This window comes from Apodemus sylvaticus, chromosome X, assembly GCF_947179515.1.
Source record: "Apodemus sylvaticus chromosome X, mApoSyl1.1, whole genome shotgun sequence".
Taxonomy (NCBI): Eukaryota; Metazoa; Chordata; class Mammalia; order Rodentia; family Muridae; genus Apodemus; species Apodemus sylvaticus.
This window is the reverse complement of record NC_067495.1, coordinates 140,115,211-140,130,579: the sequence shown is the minus strand read 5'-3', so window position 1 is coordinate 140,130,579 and position 15,369 is coordinate 140,115,211. Positions and strand designations below refer to the sequence as shown.

At 40.9% G+C, this 15,369-nt stretch overlaps 1 pseudogene; it reads right to left on the bottom strand.

Moving 5' to 3' along the window:
* Window positions 1–395: 395 nt before the first annotated feature.
* The window catches only part of LOC127674709 (SNW domain-containing protein 1-like), a 42,145-nt pseudogene continuing 27,171 nt past the window's right edge, over window positions 396–15,369 (bottom strand).

Here is a 15,369-nt window from a genome sequence, read left to right as displayed (position 1 = left end):
AAGAGAGACACACTCACTTTTCAAGTCACTTGAAGAGGAGATGACTCAGCAATAATTGTCTTAAAATCTAAGAATCTTCATAGTGCCCAGCTTGTTAGTTTTCAGAACTCCAAATATTAGTAGTGCTCATAGAACTTACCAGCATTTTGTGAATTTTTGCTATATGTCAGATACAGTGACTCTCCAAATCTCTAAGTAGCATGCAGAATAACTTTATCCAAACAATTATCACATAAGAGGAAGTAAAACAGGAATAATTGTGTGTGTCCTTGTTTATGATCTTCCAGTAAGAAGGTGTATGCTCAACACAAATTTTCATATAACTTAGTATGCAAGAGTAAAGAGTTTGAACATAGGTATTTTTTTTTTAAATAAGGTTCAGAGAAGTTATGGGTTTACATATAGCCACAGTCAGAAAGAAGTAGAGTGGAGACCTGAATACTGGTCTCTGCTTCTAACAGATCTTCATTTTCTTGATTGATGTACCTGGCAGCACCTGATACAACAATGTACATAATGTCATTTTAGAATGAAACCTTGTTGCAATGCCTAAATCATTACATTATGACAATTCTCTACAGTTTACCCTTCTAGTTCAGTGAGACAGATGCTACTGGACTTAAAGCATTTGGTAGTGTGGTGAAATTGAATTTCAACTTGGACTCTGGAAATACCATCACAGGGAGCCATTACTGTTTGCAATTTTTGTTTCCCCGGCCTTATTATTGGAATTAAACAGAACTCATATTTTCTTTGTCAGCTGTTTTACTTCTAAATCCCACCTATCCCCTTTAACTGGAGGTTAAAAGCTGGGAGGGGGAGGGGTCTGTGCTACCCAGTGAAAATATCTCCATCTACTGGTTACAAAAGAAACTGCAGTTATGTGCCCCAAAGGGCATGAGGCAGAGCTAAGGTCAGGGGTATGACTTAATTTAGATTGGTGAGGAAAGAGTTCTAGTGATAGGTGTGAAGGAGGCAATTGCCTGAGACATAATACACAAGATTAAAACATAAGTCCAATACCAAAAATAAATAATATTTAATTCAATTAATATATGAAAATAACTTTTTCAAACTGTGACAAAATTTATGACAGAATTCACTCAACTTAAACTTACTTTTAAACAAAATTAATTATATCTCCATGCTGAAATTGTGTGAATGATAGAAAACTTTTAAGAACTTGAGGTATAACCATGCTGAAGCCAAACTCTTCTGCCCACCATTTAGGTCATAATAGAAAACAGTACTCTTCTGCCTGCCATTTTGGTCATAATACCAAAGGTTTTCAGAGATTATTGAAAACAAAGATGAATGTTGGCTAAAAAGCATCACACTCAATGATGTAAACTGTCATAGTCACAATGACTAATGTGTTTGTTTATGTATAAATTCACTTTACAATGACCTTCTGTGGACTGAGGAGATGGATCAGCAGGTAGAAAGAGTTCTTGCCTTCCAAGCAGAATGGCCTGGGCCTGTGTTTGGATATCCAGCATCTATGTAAAATGTCAGGTGTGGCCTTTTGTATATACTTGTAACTCCAGAAATAGGGATGTTCCCATGGAATAAAGGAGTTCACTAGAATTTCCTGGCTACGAGTCAAGCTCCAGATTCTGTGAGCAACATTTGCTTAACGTGATAATGCAGACATTGATAGAGCATAATTTCCAGTATGAAATTCCAGTCTGACTTCCATAGACTCACACCAACATACACATAAACATGTACACTTACAAACACAAAGGACGACCCTATGTTCTGACTCTTCTGCTTTCATGGAAAATATAAGGAGTGTCTATTGAACTGTGCTCAATTTAACCAACAACTGTAGTTTATAATTATTGCATAATTGAAAGCGCTTTTGTACAGATATGTCCACTCTTGAGAACAGTATAAAGGACATTCAACTCGTATCTGAATTTATATTAGACATGAGCTAACAATGTTTTAATGAGCTCTTGTTAAATGGTTATTAGCATGGTATACAAATTATTGTTCAAGATGACACATAATAAGCACTCTATTGCAATTTGACTGGGCCTGAATTCCAGAACTGTCATGCATTTATAAAATTCACACCCTAACCAACACCAGAAAAAAAGAAGAAATAGGCTGATCATGTATATATTTTTAACCTAACAGCTATTGGGTTTGAAAGAGCACAGTACCTATGTTCTAAATATTGTCTGAAAATCTTGGAGTCCCACTAAATGTTTCTGCATATATACCAGACATGGTTTTAAAACATGTGGGAATAATACCATCTTCCAATCATGTCCTGTACAATTTCAAAAAATCAAGTAAACTTTTTCTATGTTGACATCTATTTACTACAAATGAATAATGGATGATGTGATTTATCTGAGGGGCACAATTAGACAGTTGATTATTTGAAGCTAATGATTCACTATCAATGAGTTTGTCTAATTGTGTATTCTACAAAGATAACTGACCCAAGACATGCCATGTAGTCTTAACTGAAACCTGGAGATTGTCTCACAGGCAAACTGCAAGGATATGTTGCCATGGTAACAGAAACAGGCAGACCCAGGCATCTTTATGTAGGCTTTATAGGAGTGGAAATGAGGGAGTAAGGAGAAACAGCTGCATCTTGGTAAAGGTTACACTTCTACTCAGATTGAGTTGGAAGGAAGGAAAACTAAAAAAAGCCTTCTGTTGCTTCTTGATACTCAGCAAACCATCTTTATACTGAGCATATCTCGTAGAATCAATTGAGTCATTCTTTGCAAATTCCCAGTGAAAAGTTCTGTGGGGTAGAAAAGCATACCTGAAGTAATTAAATCCTTGTAATATTCGGAACACAAGGAACTACTCTTCTCAGTAGCTTATTTGGAAGAGGCACATTATTATTATCTAGACAGTGTTTGGATTTCCTAGGCACTTTCCCTCGTACTGAAGTAACATATATAAAATTATATACAGCATAGTATGCATGCTAGCTACCCATCGCTACCAATTATCTTTAAGTAATCAGGCCTCATACAGATGAGTTGTCCTTACCTTCCCTCCTTGTAAATGATTCAAGCCAAGACTTTTTCTTTCAGACCCTGAAATAGGGTTCTTAGCACTGCTCTCTGCTCCTAGTTAATACTGCTGTCATTTTTTCTGCATCACTGAGCTTACTTACATCAGTATTCTCCATTTGAAAATACAGCTATCTTTGTAATTCAACACTGTGGTAACATTCTTATTGAGAGTAAATCTAATGTTCACAGCAGATCACACCGTCCCTTATAAAGAAGATCCATCATAATTGTTGACATATCTTCCCTTTCTGCTCGGCCCAAATATCAGTTTGTGCTAATCACAGAAGCCTAGCTAAGCCTAAGCTTCCTCAAAACTTAAAGGATGTTCTTAATTCGCCTTATTTCGTCTTGTTTACTCTGCCAGATGTCTTCTACTGCTTCGGTGACCTGTACTCTTAGTTCCCTTTACATATTTTCCCAACTGCCAGAAGGTAAAAGTTACCTTCCTGATTCCTCCCAGAGGAGACCTAAACCACTTCATTCCTAGTACTGGATCATCCCATATAGAATGTATATACTTTTTATTATTATTATGTTCTGGATTTTCTGTTAGGTTTTATTTAATATATAGTTCACAAGATAGCAAGGAAATTTCTCTTTTTACATTGTGAGTGTGTGTGTGTGTGTGTGTGTGTGTGTGTGCAACACAACAGCCACCTGCCACATAGACTCATTGTGTTTAAAGTGCTGGAGTGCTAAGCAAGCTTAAATCATGATTTTCATATATTATAGGTAAGTAGGATGATATCCAGAGGTGGTATTAAAGATTCACTGATAGTCTTATGTCAGGCCCTGACCTCGTAGAAGTTTGCAAAGACTGCTTGGAAATTATAATTCAGTAGCATAATCCTGAGTGATGCTAATATCAAAAGCTAGCATCCATTTGTGTTTAGTAATATAGTTGACAAAGCATGAAGGTGAAAAGAATGAACTATGCTGAAAGACTTCCCTGAGTCTTCACTGTAGCTCCATCATTTACAAGTTGCACAATTGTGACTGAATTAATAAAATAGTAACGTCTCTAGAGATAGCATGCTCATGTGTGGTATGGGACTAATCATCTAGGTCTCAATGCTCACAACAGCATAAACCAGGAAGATTTAAATGATGTCACAACTATGTAAAAATAAAATTCACTGGATTTAATTCATTCTTGTTTTTAATTTTATTTGCTGTTTTTGAGATAAACTTGCAGTTTGTTACACAGCCACAATTCTGGCTTCCTTTAACTTCAGTGCTGGGGTTGCAGGCACGTAATACCATGTTCACCTACTTTTTTTAAAGTGAGAATTTAGCAAACACTTATCATACAGGAAATACTTTTCTAGGCACTGTGGGTACATGAGTGGTCTGGAGAATCAGGGTGTAATGTCATGCAGCTGTTCCTCCATAGGTGAAGTCATGGAAGAAACAGTAAAAGGCAGTATGTCTCAGGCTAGTGAGGTCTATGGAAATTCACAAACGGGAAGTGAAAAGCAGTTTTTTGTGCTCCAGTTCAAATCCCCTAGAGGAATCAGGAAGGTAGCTTTTACCTTCTGGCAGTTGGGAAAATATGTTAAGGGAACTAAGAGGACAGGTCACCAAAGCAGTGGAAGACATCTGGCAGAGTAAACAAGCCTAAATAAGGTGAATTAAGAACATCATTAAAGTTTTGAAGAAACTTAGGTTTAGCGAGTATACTGTGGTTAGTACAAACTGATATTTGGGCAGAGCAGAAATGGAGGATATGAGGTCAACAAGCATGATGGATCTTGTTTATGAGGAACCATGTGATCTACCGTGAACATTAGGTTTAGTCTCAATGAGAATGTCACCACAGTGTTGAATGACAAAGATAGCATGCCTTCTGACATGTTGTAGACTCACACTAGACAATACATTATCATGGCACATATAGAAGTTGGAGATACTTAGAATTATTTGAACCAGATAGATTCAAATAAATTGGTCAGACATGTGATGGAAATAGGACAGTTAGAAAGAATGAAAAGTTTATTTAAAAATCCATTCATTCCTCTGTTGAGGGGCATCTGGGTTCTTTCCAGCTTCTAGCTATTATAAATAAGGCTGCTATGAACATAGTGGAGCATGTATCCCTATTACATGTAAGAGTATCTTCTGGGTCTATGCCCAGGAGTGGTATAACTGAGTCTTCAGGTAGTACTATGTCTAATTTTCTGAGGAACCACCATATTAATTTCCAGAGTGGTTGTACCAGGTAGCAATCCCACCAGCAGTGGAAGAGTGTTCATCTTTCTACACATCTTTTCCAGCCTTTGCTGTCCCATGAGTTTTTCATCTTAGTCATTCTGACTGGTGTGAGGTGGAATCTCAGGTTTGTTTTGATTTGCATTTCCCTGATGATTAAAGATGTTGAATATTTCGTACACAAGGGAGTACTATTCAGCTATTAAAAACAATGAATTCATGAAATTCTTAGGCAATTGAATGGAGCTAGAAAATATCCTGAGTGAGGTACCCTAATCTCAAAAGAACACACACACGGTATGCACTTGCTTATAAGTGGATATCAACCCAAATGCTCAGAATACCCAAGATACAACTCACAGACCACATGAAGCTCAAGATGAAGGAAGACAAAAAGTGTGGATACTTTGATCCTAATTGGAAAGTGGATTAAAATACCAATGACTCACAGTCAACCAATAGAATGAGCATAGGGTCCCCAATGGAGCAACTAGAGAAAGGACTCAAGAAGCTGAAGAGGTTTGCAGCCCTGCAGGAAGAACAGTAATATGTACCAACCAATATCCCCAGAGCTCCCAGGGACTAAACCACCAACCAAAGAGTACACATGGAGGGACCCATGGCTCCAGCTACATATGTAGCAGAAGATGACTATTTCAGACATCAATGATAGGAGAGGCCATTGGTCCTGTGAAGGCTTGATTCCCCAGAATAGGGGAATGTAAGTCAGGAAATTGGGGGAGGAGGGTGAGCAGGGCGGAGGGAGGACGGGATAGGGGATTTTCGGAGGGGTAACTCAGAAAGGGGATACCATTTGAAATGTAAATAAAGCAAATATCTAATAAAAAATCCATTCAAAGAATTTTGTTGGAATTTTGATGGGGATTACACTGAATCTGTAGATTGCTTTTGATAAAACGGCATTTTTACTTTGTTAATCTTTTCAGTTCATGAACATGGGAAATCTTCCCAGCTTTTGAGGTCTTCATCAATTTCTTTCTTCTGGGACTTGAAGTTCTTGTAATATAGATCTTTCACTTGCTTGGTTAGAGTCACACCAAGGTAATTTATATTATTTGTGACTGTGAAAGGGTGTCATTACCCTAATTTATTTCTTTGCCTGTTTATCATCTGTGTAAAGAAAGCAAAGTGTATTTTTTTCCAGCCACTTGGCTGAAGGTCTTTATTAGCTGCAGGAGTTCTCTGGTAGAATTTTGGGGTCAATTATATGTTCTATCATATAATCACAAATAGCGATACTTTGATTTCTTCTTTTCGAATTTGTGTCCCTTTAGTTGTCTTATTGCTCTGGCTAGGAATTCAAACACTATAGTGAATAGATAGGAAGAGAGTGAGCAGCCTTGTCTTGTTCCTTATTTAGTGGAATTTCTTTAATTTTCTTTCTATTTAGTTTGATGTTTGTGATTGGCTTGCTGTATAGTGATTTTGTTATGTTTAGGTATGTGCCTTGTATCCCTGATCTCTCTAAGATTTTTTTTTTCTTTTTTTGGATTTGTTTGTTTTTTTTTTCTGAGACAGGGTTTTTCTGTGTAGCCCTGGCTGTCCTGGAACTCACTCTGTAGACCAGGCTGGCCTCGAACTCAGAAATCTGCCTGCCTCTGCCTCCCAGAGTGCTGGGATTACAGGCGTGAGCCACCACCTCCCGGCCTCTCTAAGATTTTTAACATGGAAGGGTGTTATTCAACTATGTTCATAGGAGCTTTATTTCTGGTAGCCAGAAACTGAAGACAACCTACATGTCCCTCAGATGAAGAATTGATAAAGAAAATTTGGTTCATTTATACAATTGAATACTATTCAGACATTAAAAACAAAGGTATCATGAATTTTGCAGGCAAATGGATGGAACTTAAGAATATCATCCTGAGCTAGGCGGTGGTGGCGCACACCTGTAATCACAGCACACTGGGAGGCAGAGACAGGTGGATTTCTGAGTTCAAGGCCAGCCTGGTCTACAAACCGAGTTCCAGGACAGCCAGGGCTACACAGAGAAACTCTGTCTCCAAACAAACAAACAAACAAACAAACAGAATATCATCCTGAATGAGGTAACGCAGACCTAAAAGTATATGGATGGTTTTTACTCACTAATAAGTGGATACCCATAATATGCTCCACAAACCCAACGAAGCTAAACAAGAAGGAAAGTCCAAGCAAGGATGCTTAAATCTCACTTAGCTGGGGAAATGAAATAGTCATAGGAGGCAGATGGAGAAAGGGACCTTTGTAGGAGAGGGGAAAAGGAAGAGAATGGGAGTGGTTTTGGGATCAGGTGTGGGGAGAGACAGGAGAGAGGGCCAGAGGGCCAGGACAACATTTAATTGTGGCTGGCTTGCAGGTTCAGAAATTCAGCCCAATATCATCAAGGCAGGAGGATGACAGCATCCAGGCAGGCATGGTGAAGGCTGAGCTGGCTGGGGTTGGGGGGTGCGGGGAGGAACTTGAGGACATGCCAGACACTTAGGAGAGGAGATTCCCTAGGAATTAGTAGGGGTGACCTTAGCTGAGACACACAGCAGTGAGGATATGGAACCTGAAAAGGCCACCTCTTGTAGCCAAGCAGGAACCTCATTGGAGCCAGGAGGCAACTACACACCTACAAAATGTTCAACCCCAAATTTACTCTGTCTACAAAGTATGCAGGGACAAGAGATGGAGCTGAGACTGAGGGAATGGCCAACCAATTACTAACTGGTCCAGCTTGAGACACATCCCATGGGTAAGCATCAATGCTTAATACTATTGATACTTTCTTGTGCTTGTATTCAGGAACCTAGCATAACTGTCCTCTGAGAGCCTTCACTCAGCATCTGACTAAAACAGATATATAGACCCACAGACAAACATTGGATGGTGCTCGGGGACTCTTATGTAAGAGGTGGGAGAAAAACTGAGGGCCGCCAAGGGGATAGGAACTCCACAGGAAGACTAACAGAGTCAACTAACCTGGACACTTGGGGCTCTCAGATGTTAAGCCACCAACCAAAGTTCATACATGGGCCAGGAATAGGCCCTCCACACACATGCAGCAGATGTGCAGCTTGGTCTTCATGTAGATCCCCAAACAACTAGAACAGGGGCTGTCTCTAAAGTTGTTGCCTACCAGTATCATCAAGGCAGTGTCCAGGCAGGCACGGCGCAGGTTTATCTGAGAATTCTACATCTTCATCTGAAGGATGTTAGCAGAATATTGACTTCCAGGAAGCTGGGATGAGGGTGTTAAAGCCCACACCCAGAGTGACACGACCCCTATTCCAACAGGGCCACATCTTATGATAGTGCCGCTCCCCGGGCCTAGCATATACAAACAATCACCTTCCATTCCTTGACTCCAAAGCATTGTTCAAACATGTGTCTATGGAAGTCATACCTAAACATAGCATATTATGAAATGCATTTAGTCCAACTTCAAAGGTCCCCATAGTATATAGCACTCTCAACAATGTTAGACGTCTGAAGTTCAAAGTCTCTTCTGAGATTCATCCAATCACTTAAATGTAATCCCCAAAGCAAGATAGAAACTCAGCTTGGCAGACTCCAAATTCTGCATTTCCATGTCTGATTTAAAGGAAGTCTTCAGATATCCAACTCCCTTTTCAGCATTGTTGATTGCAATAGACATCTTTCTCCTGGGCTGGTTCCACTCCCTGATAGTAGCTTTCCTCAGCAGAAAGTCCCTGGCTCTGGCATCTTGAACATCCTGGGGTCTCCAAGGAAACATCAGTGTTACAGCTTCTTGTTTAAGTATCTGGGATCCACACATGGATTTCTGGGCTCTTCCAAAGAGCTGGTATCACATCCCCAGCTCTGCTCTCTGTAGCACTCTAAGCTTAGGTTGATACACTGTCGCCACTGCTGTTCTTGGTGATCATCCTATGGTACTGGCATCTCTAATACACTGGGGACTTCTGCTGTAACCAGGCTTCAACAATAGCCTCTCATAGGCTCTCTTCATGGTGCCAAGCCTCAACTCCTTTGCATGACCCCTTCAGTCCTGGGCTGTCAACTACAACTGAGGCTGCACCTTAACCAATGGCCTTCCAAGGCCTCTCACAGTGCCAAGCATCAGCTATTTCTTATGATCCCTTCATGTCTTCAAAACAAGTACCACACTTACACATTACCAAGTACAGTTGCAGCAGGAAGAACAACCTTGGCTATCTCTAGGACACAGTTTCTTTGTGCTCTCAAAAAATACTTCTCAGAAGATTTCACCTCAGTGATTCTGGTCTCTTCTTTAATCACTACTAATTTCTGAGCTCCACCTAGGCAGCATCAGTTGTCCCAGTAGCCCCTTCTATTCTGAATTATAAAGCCAGAGCCACATGGCCAAAGCTGTGGAGCTCTTTTGTTTGCTGGGGCTAGAACCTGCCCCCCTTGTTCTATTACATTATCATCAGATTTCTGTTTTATGTCTGTCCTTTAACTTGCACTGTAGACTGACTTTGAACTCAGAGATCTGCATACCTGTCTCCTAAGGACTGGGATTAAAGGTGCAGGCCACCAAGCCTGGACTTAAATTTTACTTCACCTAGAATTTGCTGTGTTGTAGGCTGGCCTTGAACTCAAAGATCTGCTTGTCTTTGCCTCCTGGAATTAAAGGCTTGTACTATAATGTCCTGACCTAAACTTTTTAAAAAATTATTATTGAATATCATCTTTATTTACATTGCCAATGGTAAAACCTTTCCCGATTTCCTCCCTCCCCAAAGACCACAAACCCTCCTCCCACCCCCACACCCCCCTCCACAAATATGCCCCTCCACCCGACCCACTCACAAACGACCCACTTTGTTGGGGCATCTATTGAGCCTTTACCTGACCACGGACCACTTCTCCCACTGATGCCCAACAAGGCATTTTTCTGCCACATTTTTGGCTGGAACCATGTGTACCCCTTGGCTGATGGTTTAGTCCATGGGAGTCCTGGGGCTTCTGGGTGGCCCAAATCATTGTTCTTCCCGTGGGGCTATAAACCCCTTCATCTCTGGACCACCCTCCAGTTCCTTCACTGAGGATCCCACGACCAGTCCAATGTTCGGCTGCTAGCATCTGCCTCTGTATTTGTAAGGCTCTGGCAAGGCCCCTCTGGAGACAACCATGGCATGCTCCTTTTGGTATATACTTTTTGTCATCCATAGTAGTTTTGGGGTTTGGTGACTGTTTATAGGATGAATCCCCAGGTCAGGCAGTATCTGGGTGGACCTTACTTCAGTCTCTGCTTCATACATTGTCTTGCTTATTGATCCTGTGTGAATTTTGTTCCCTTTCTCAGAGGACCCAAAGCACACTCACTAAGTCCTCCTCCTTCTTCTTTTTTTTAATATTTTTATTTTCTATATTCTTTGTTTACATTCCAAATGATTTCCCCTTTCCCGGATCCCCCCACCCCATATGTCCCATAAACCTTCTTCTCTCCATCCTTTCACCAATCACCTCCCTCCTTTTTTTCTCTGTCCTTATATTCCCCTCCAATGCTAGATCAATCCTTTCCAGGATCAGGACCTTCTCAATACTTCTTCATGAGAGTCATTTGTTATGCAATTTGTGCCTTGGGTATTCAGGGCTTCTGGGCTAAATAATATCCACTTATCAGAGACTGCATTGCATGTGTATTCTATTATGACTGGGGTACCTCACTTAGGATGATATTTTCCAGATCAAACCATTTGCCTAAAAATTTTGTGAATTCATTGTTTCTAATTGCTGAGTAGTATTCCATTGTGTAAATATACCACATTTTCTGTATCCAATACTACTTTGAGGGACATCTGGGTTCTTTCCAGCTTCTGGCTATTATAAATAAGGCTGCTATGAACATAATGGAGCATGTGTCTTTATTGCATGCCAGGGAATCCTTTGGGTATATGCCCAGGAGAGGTATAGCAGGGTCTTCCGGAAGTGTCATGTCCAGTTTTCCGTGGAACCTCCAGACCGATTTCCAAAGTGGTTGTACCATCTTACATCCCCACCAACAGTGGAGGAGTGTTCCTCTTTCTCCACATCCTCGCCAACACCTGCTGTCTCCTGAGTTTTTGACCTTAGCCATTCTGACTGATGTAAGGTGAAATCTCAGGGTTGTTTTGATTTGCATTTCCCTAATGACTAATGATGTTGAGCACTTCTTAAGGTGCCTCTTGGCCATCCAAATTTCTTCAGGTGAAAATTCTTTGTTTAGATCTGTACCCCGTTTTTTAATAGGGGTATTTGGTTCCCTGGGGTCTAACTTCTTGAGTTCTTTGTACATATTGGATATTAGCTCTCTATCAGATGTAGGTTGGTGAATATCCTTTCCCAATTTGATGGTTGCTGTTTTGTCCTTTTAGCAGTGCCCTTTGCCTTACAGAAACTTTGTAATTTTATGAGGTCCCATTTGTCAATTCTTGATCTTAGAGCATAAGCTATTGGTGATCTGTTCAGGAACTTTTCCCCCATGCCCATGACCTCTAGGGTCTTCCCCAGTTTCTTTTCTATTAGTTTCAGTGTGTCTGGTTTTACATGGAGGTCCTTGATCCACTTGGAGTGAAGTTTAGTACATAGAGATAAGAATGGATCAATTCGCATTCTTCTGCATGCTGACCTCCAATTGAACCAGCATCATTTGTTGAAAAGGCTATATTTTTTCCACTGGATGTTTTTGGCTCCTTTGTCGAAGATCAAGTGACCATAGGTGTGTGGGTTCATTTCTGGATCTTCAATTCTATTCCATTGGTCCACTTGTCTGTCACTGTGCCAGTACCATGCAGTTTTTAATACTATTGCTCTATAGTATTGCTTGAAGTCAGGGATATTGATTCCCCCAGAATTTCTTTTGTTGTTGAGAATAGTTTTAGCTATCCTGGGTTTTTTGTTATACCAGATGAATTTGAGAATTGCTTTTTCTAACTCTATGAAGAACTGAGTTGGGATTTTGATGGGGATTGCATTGAATCTGTAGATTGCTTTTGGAAAGATGGCCATTTTAACTATATTAATCCTGCTGATCCAAGAGCATGGCAGATTTTTCCATTTTCTGAGGTCTTCTTTGATTTCCTTCCTCAGAGACATGAAGTTCTTGTCATATAGATCTTTCACTTGTTTTGTTAGAGTCACACCAAGATACTTTATATTGTTTGTGGCTATTGTGAAGGGTGCCATTTCCCTAATTTCTTTCTCAGCCTGCTTATCCTTTGAGTATAGGAAGGCCACTGATTTGCTTGTGTTGATTTTATAACCTGCCACTTTGCTGAAGTTGTTTATCAGCTGTAGGAGTTCTCTAGTGGAGTTTTTTGGGTCACGTAGGTAGACTATCATGTCATCTGCAAATAATGATAGTTTGACTTCTTCCTTTCCAATTTGTATCCCTTTGACCTCTTTATGTTGTCGAATTGCCCCAGCTAGTACCTCAAGTACAATATTGAAAAGATAAGGAGAGAGGGGGCAGCCCTGTCTAGTCCCTAATTTTAGTGGGATTGCTTCAAGTTTCTCTCCATTTAGTTTGATGCTGGCTACCGGTTTGCTGTATATTGCTTTTACTATGTTTAGGTATGGGCCTTGAATTCCTGTTCTTTCCAAGACTTTAAGCATGAAAGGATGCTGAATTTTGTCAAATGCTTTTTCAGCATCCAATGAAATGACCATGTGGTTTTTTTCTTTGAGTTTGTTTATGTAGTGGATTGCATTCATGGATTTCCGTATATTAAACCAACCCTGCATTCCTGGGATAAAGCCTACTTGATCATGGTGGATGATCGTTTTGATGTGTTCTTGGATTCGGTTGGCAAGAATTTTATTGAGTATTTTTGCATCGATGTTCATAAGGGAAATTGGTCTGAAGTTCTCTTTCTTTGTTGGATCTTGTGTGGTTTTGGTATCAGCATAATGGTGGCTTCATAGAAGGAATTGGGTCGTGTTCCTTCTGTTTCTATTTTGTGGAATAGTTTGAAGAGTATTGGTGTTAAGTCTTCTTTGAAGGTCTGATAGAATTCTGCACTGAAACCATCTGGTCCTGTGCTTTTTTTGGTTGGAAGACTTTCTATGACTCCTTCTATTTCTTTAGGTGTTATGGGACTGTTTAGATGATCTATTTGGTCCTGATTTAATTTTGGTATTTGGTATCTGCCAAGGAAATTGTCCATTTTCTCCAGATTCTCCAGTTGTGTTGAGTACAGCCTTTTGTAGTAGGATCTGATGATTTTTTGGATTTCTTCCGTTTCCGTTGTTATATTGCCCTTTTCATTTCTAAGTTTGTTAATTTGGATACTTTCTCTGTGCCCTTTGGTCAGTCTGGCTAAGGGTTTATCTATCTTGTTGATTTTCTCAAAGAACCAGCTCCTGGATTCGTTAATTTTTTGTATGGTTCGCTTTGTTTCCAATTGATTGATTTCAGCCCTGCCTTCTACTCCTCCTGGGTGAATTGGCTTCTTTTTGTTCCAGGACTTTCAGGTGTTTCGTTAAGCTGCTAGTGTATGCTCTCTCCATTTTCTTTTTGGAGGCACTCAGGGCTATGAGTTTACCTCTTATCACTGCTTTCATTGTGTCCCAAAGATTTGGGTATGTTGTGCCTTGATTTTCATTAAATTCTAAAAATTCTCTGATTTCTTTCTTTATTTCTTCTTTGGTCAAGGTGTCATTGAGTAGAGTATTATTCAGCCTCCATGTGTATGTGGGCTTTCTGTTGTTTTTGTTGCTATTGAAATTCACTCTTACACCACAGTGATCTGATAAGAGGCATGGGATTAGTTCGATCATCTTATATTTGTTGAGGTGTGCCTTGTGTCCAATTATATGGTCATTCTTCTCAAGGTTTTCTATCTCCAAAGTTGTCTCCCTTTGTGATTTCTTCGTTGTTTCTACTTCTGTTTTTAGGTCCAGGATGGTTTTGCTCAGTTCCATCATTTGTTTGTCTGTGTTTTCCTGTAATTCTTTAAGAGATTTTTGTGTTTCCTCTTTCATGACTTCTGCCTATTGACTCAAGTTCTCCTGCATTTCTTTAAGTTTGTTTGTTTGTTTGTTTGTTTGTTTGTTTGTTTTTGCCTTTCTTCTTTATTGGCTTCTATCTCTTGGGCCTTATTCTCCTGCATTTCTTTAAGTGTTTTTTTGTGTTTCCATTATACGGGTTTCTAGCTTATCCATGTTCCCCTGTATTTCTTTAAGAGATTCATTCATGTACTTTTTGTGTTCTTCTAGCAGCATCATGAACAGTGATTTTAAATCCAAATCTTGTTTCTCTGGTGTGTTGGCATAACCAGGACTTGCTGATGTTGGAGAGTTTGGTTCAGACACTGCCATATTGCCTAGATTTCTGTTAGTAGCATTCCTGCGTTTGCCCTTTGCCATCTTGTTCTCTGGAGCTAATTGGTCTTGTCTCCGGCTCGTGTTTCAGCCTCCTGAGAGGCTCTAGGGCTATTTCTGCAACACTGGAGGGCAGGGTTTCCCCTGTTGCAGATTTCTAATGTGCTTTCCTCCTCTTGGGTGCCCTTGCAGCCCTAGTGTTCTTTGCCCCAGATTGTGTCTGTGAACCAGATGGTGCCCGTTTGCTCCTTCAGGGAGTGCTGAGGGTTTATGCTGCAGGGACCTTTTCTGCGTGCTGATCTCTCTGCTGGGCAGCGGAACTCCCAACCGGGTTGGTGCACACAAGGCTAGCCTAGCTGCTCAGGCCCTGAGTCTAGGCAAAAGCCTGGCAGGCCAATGTTGGAGCAAAGTTCCCCTCAGCTGTGAGTGTTAATTGGGTCTGTCAGGTGGCTAGGATGGTGGTGTGTGCGAGCTCCCTGAGAGTGCTGGGAGAGTCTGCTGGGCTAACAACCTCCTGGCCGGGTCAGCACACAGATGGCCCACTGAGCAGCCCAGGGCCTGGGTGCAGTCCAGGGCCTGAACGTCTGAGACCCCTGCTATGTCCGCCTCGGTCTAGCCTGTTAGCTGGTTTGGTTTTGCCTGCTAGGTCTCTCTGGCTTCCAGTAGGCAAAATGGCGATGGTGTGCCAACCAGCCCGGATAAACAACCTCTTGGCCGGGTCAGCACACAGATGGCCCACCGAGTAGCCCAGGGCCTGGGGGCAGTCCAGGGCCTGACCGTCTGAGACCCCTGCTATGTCCGCCTCAGGCTATGCCTG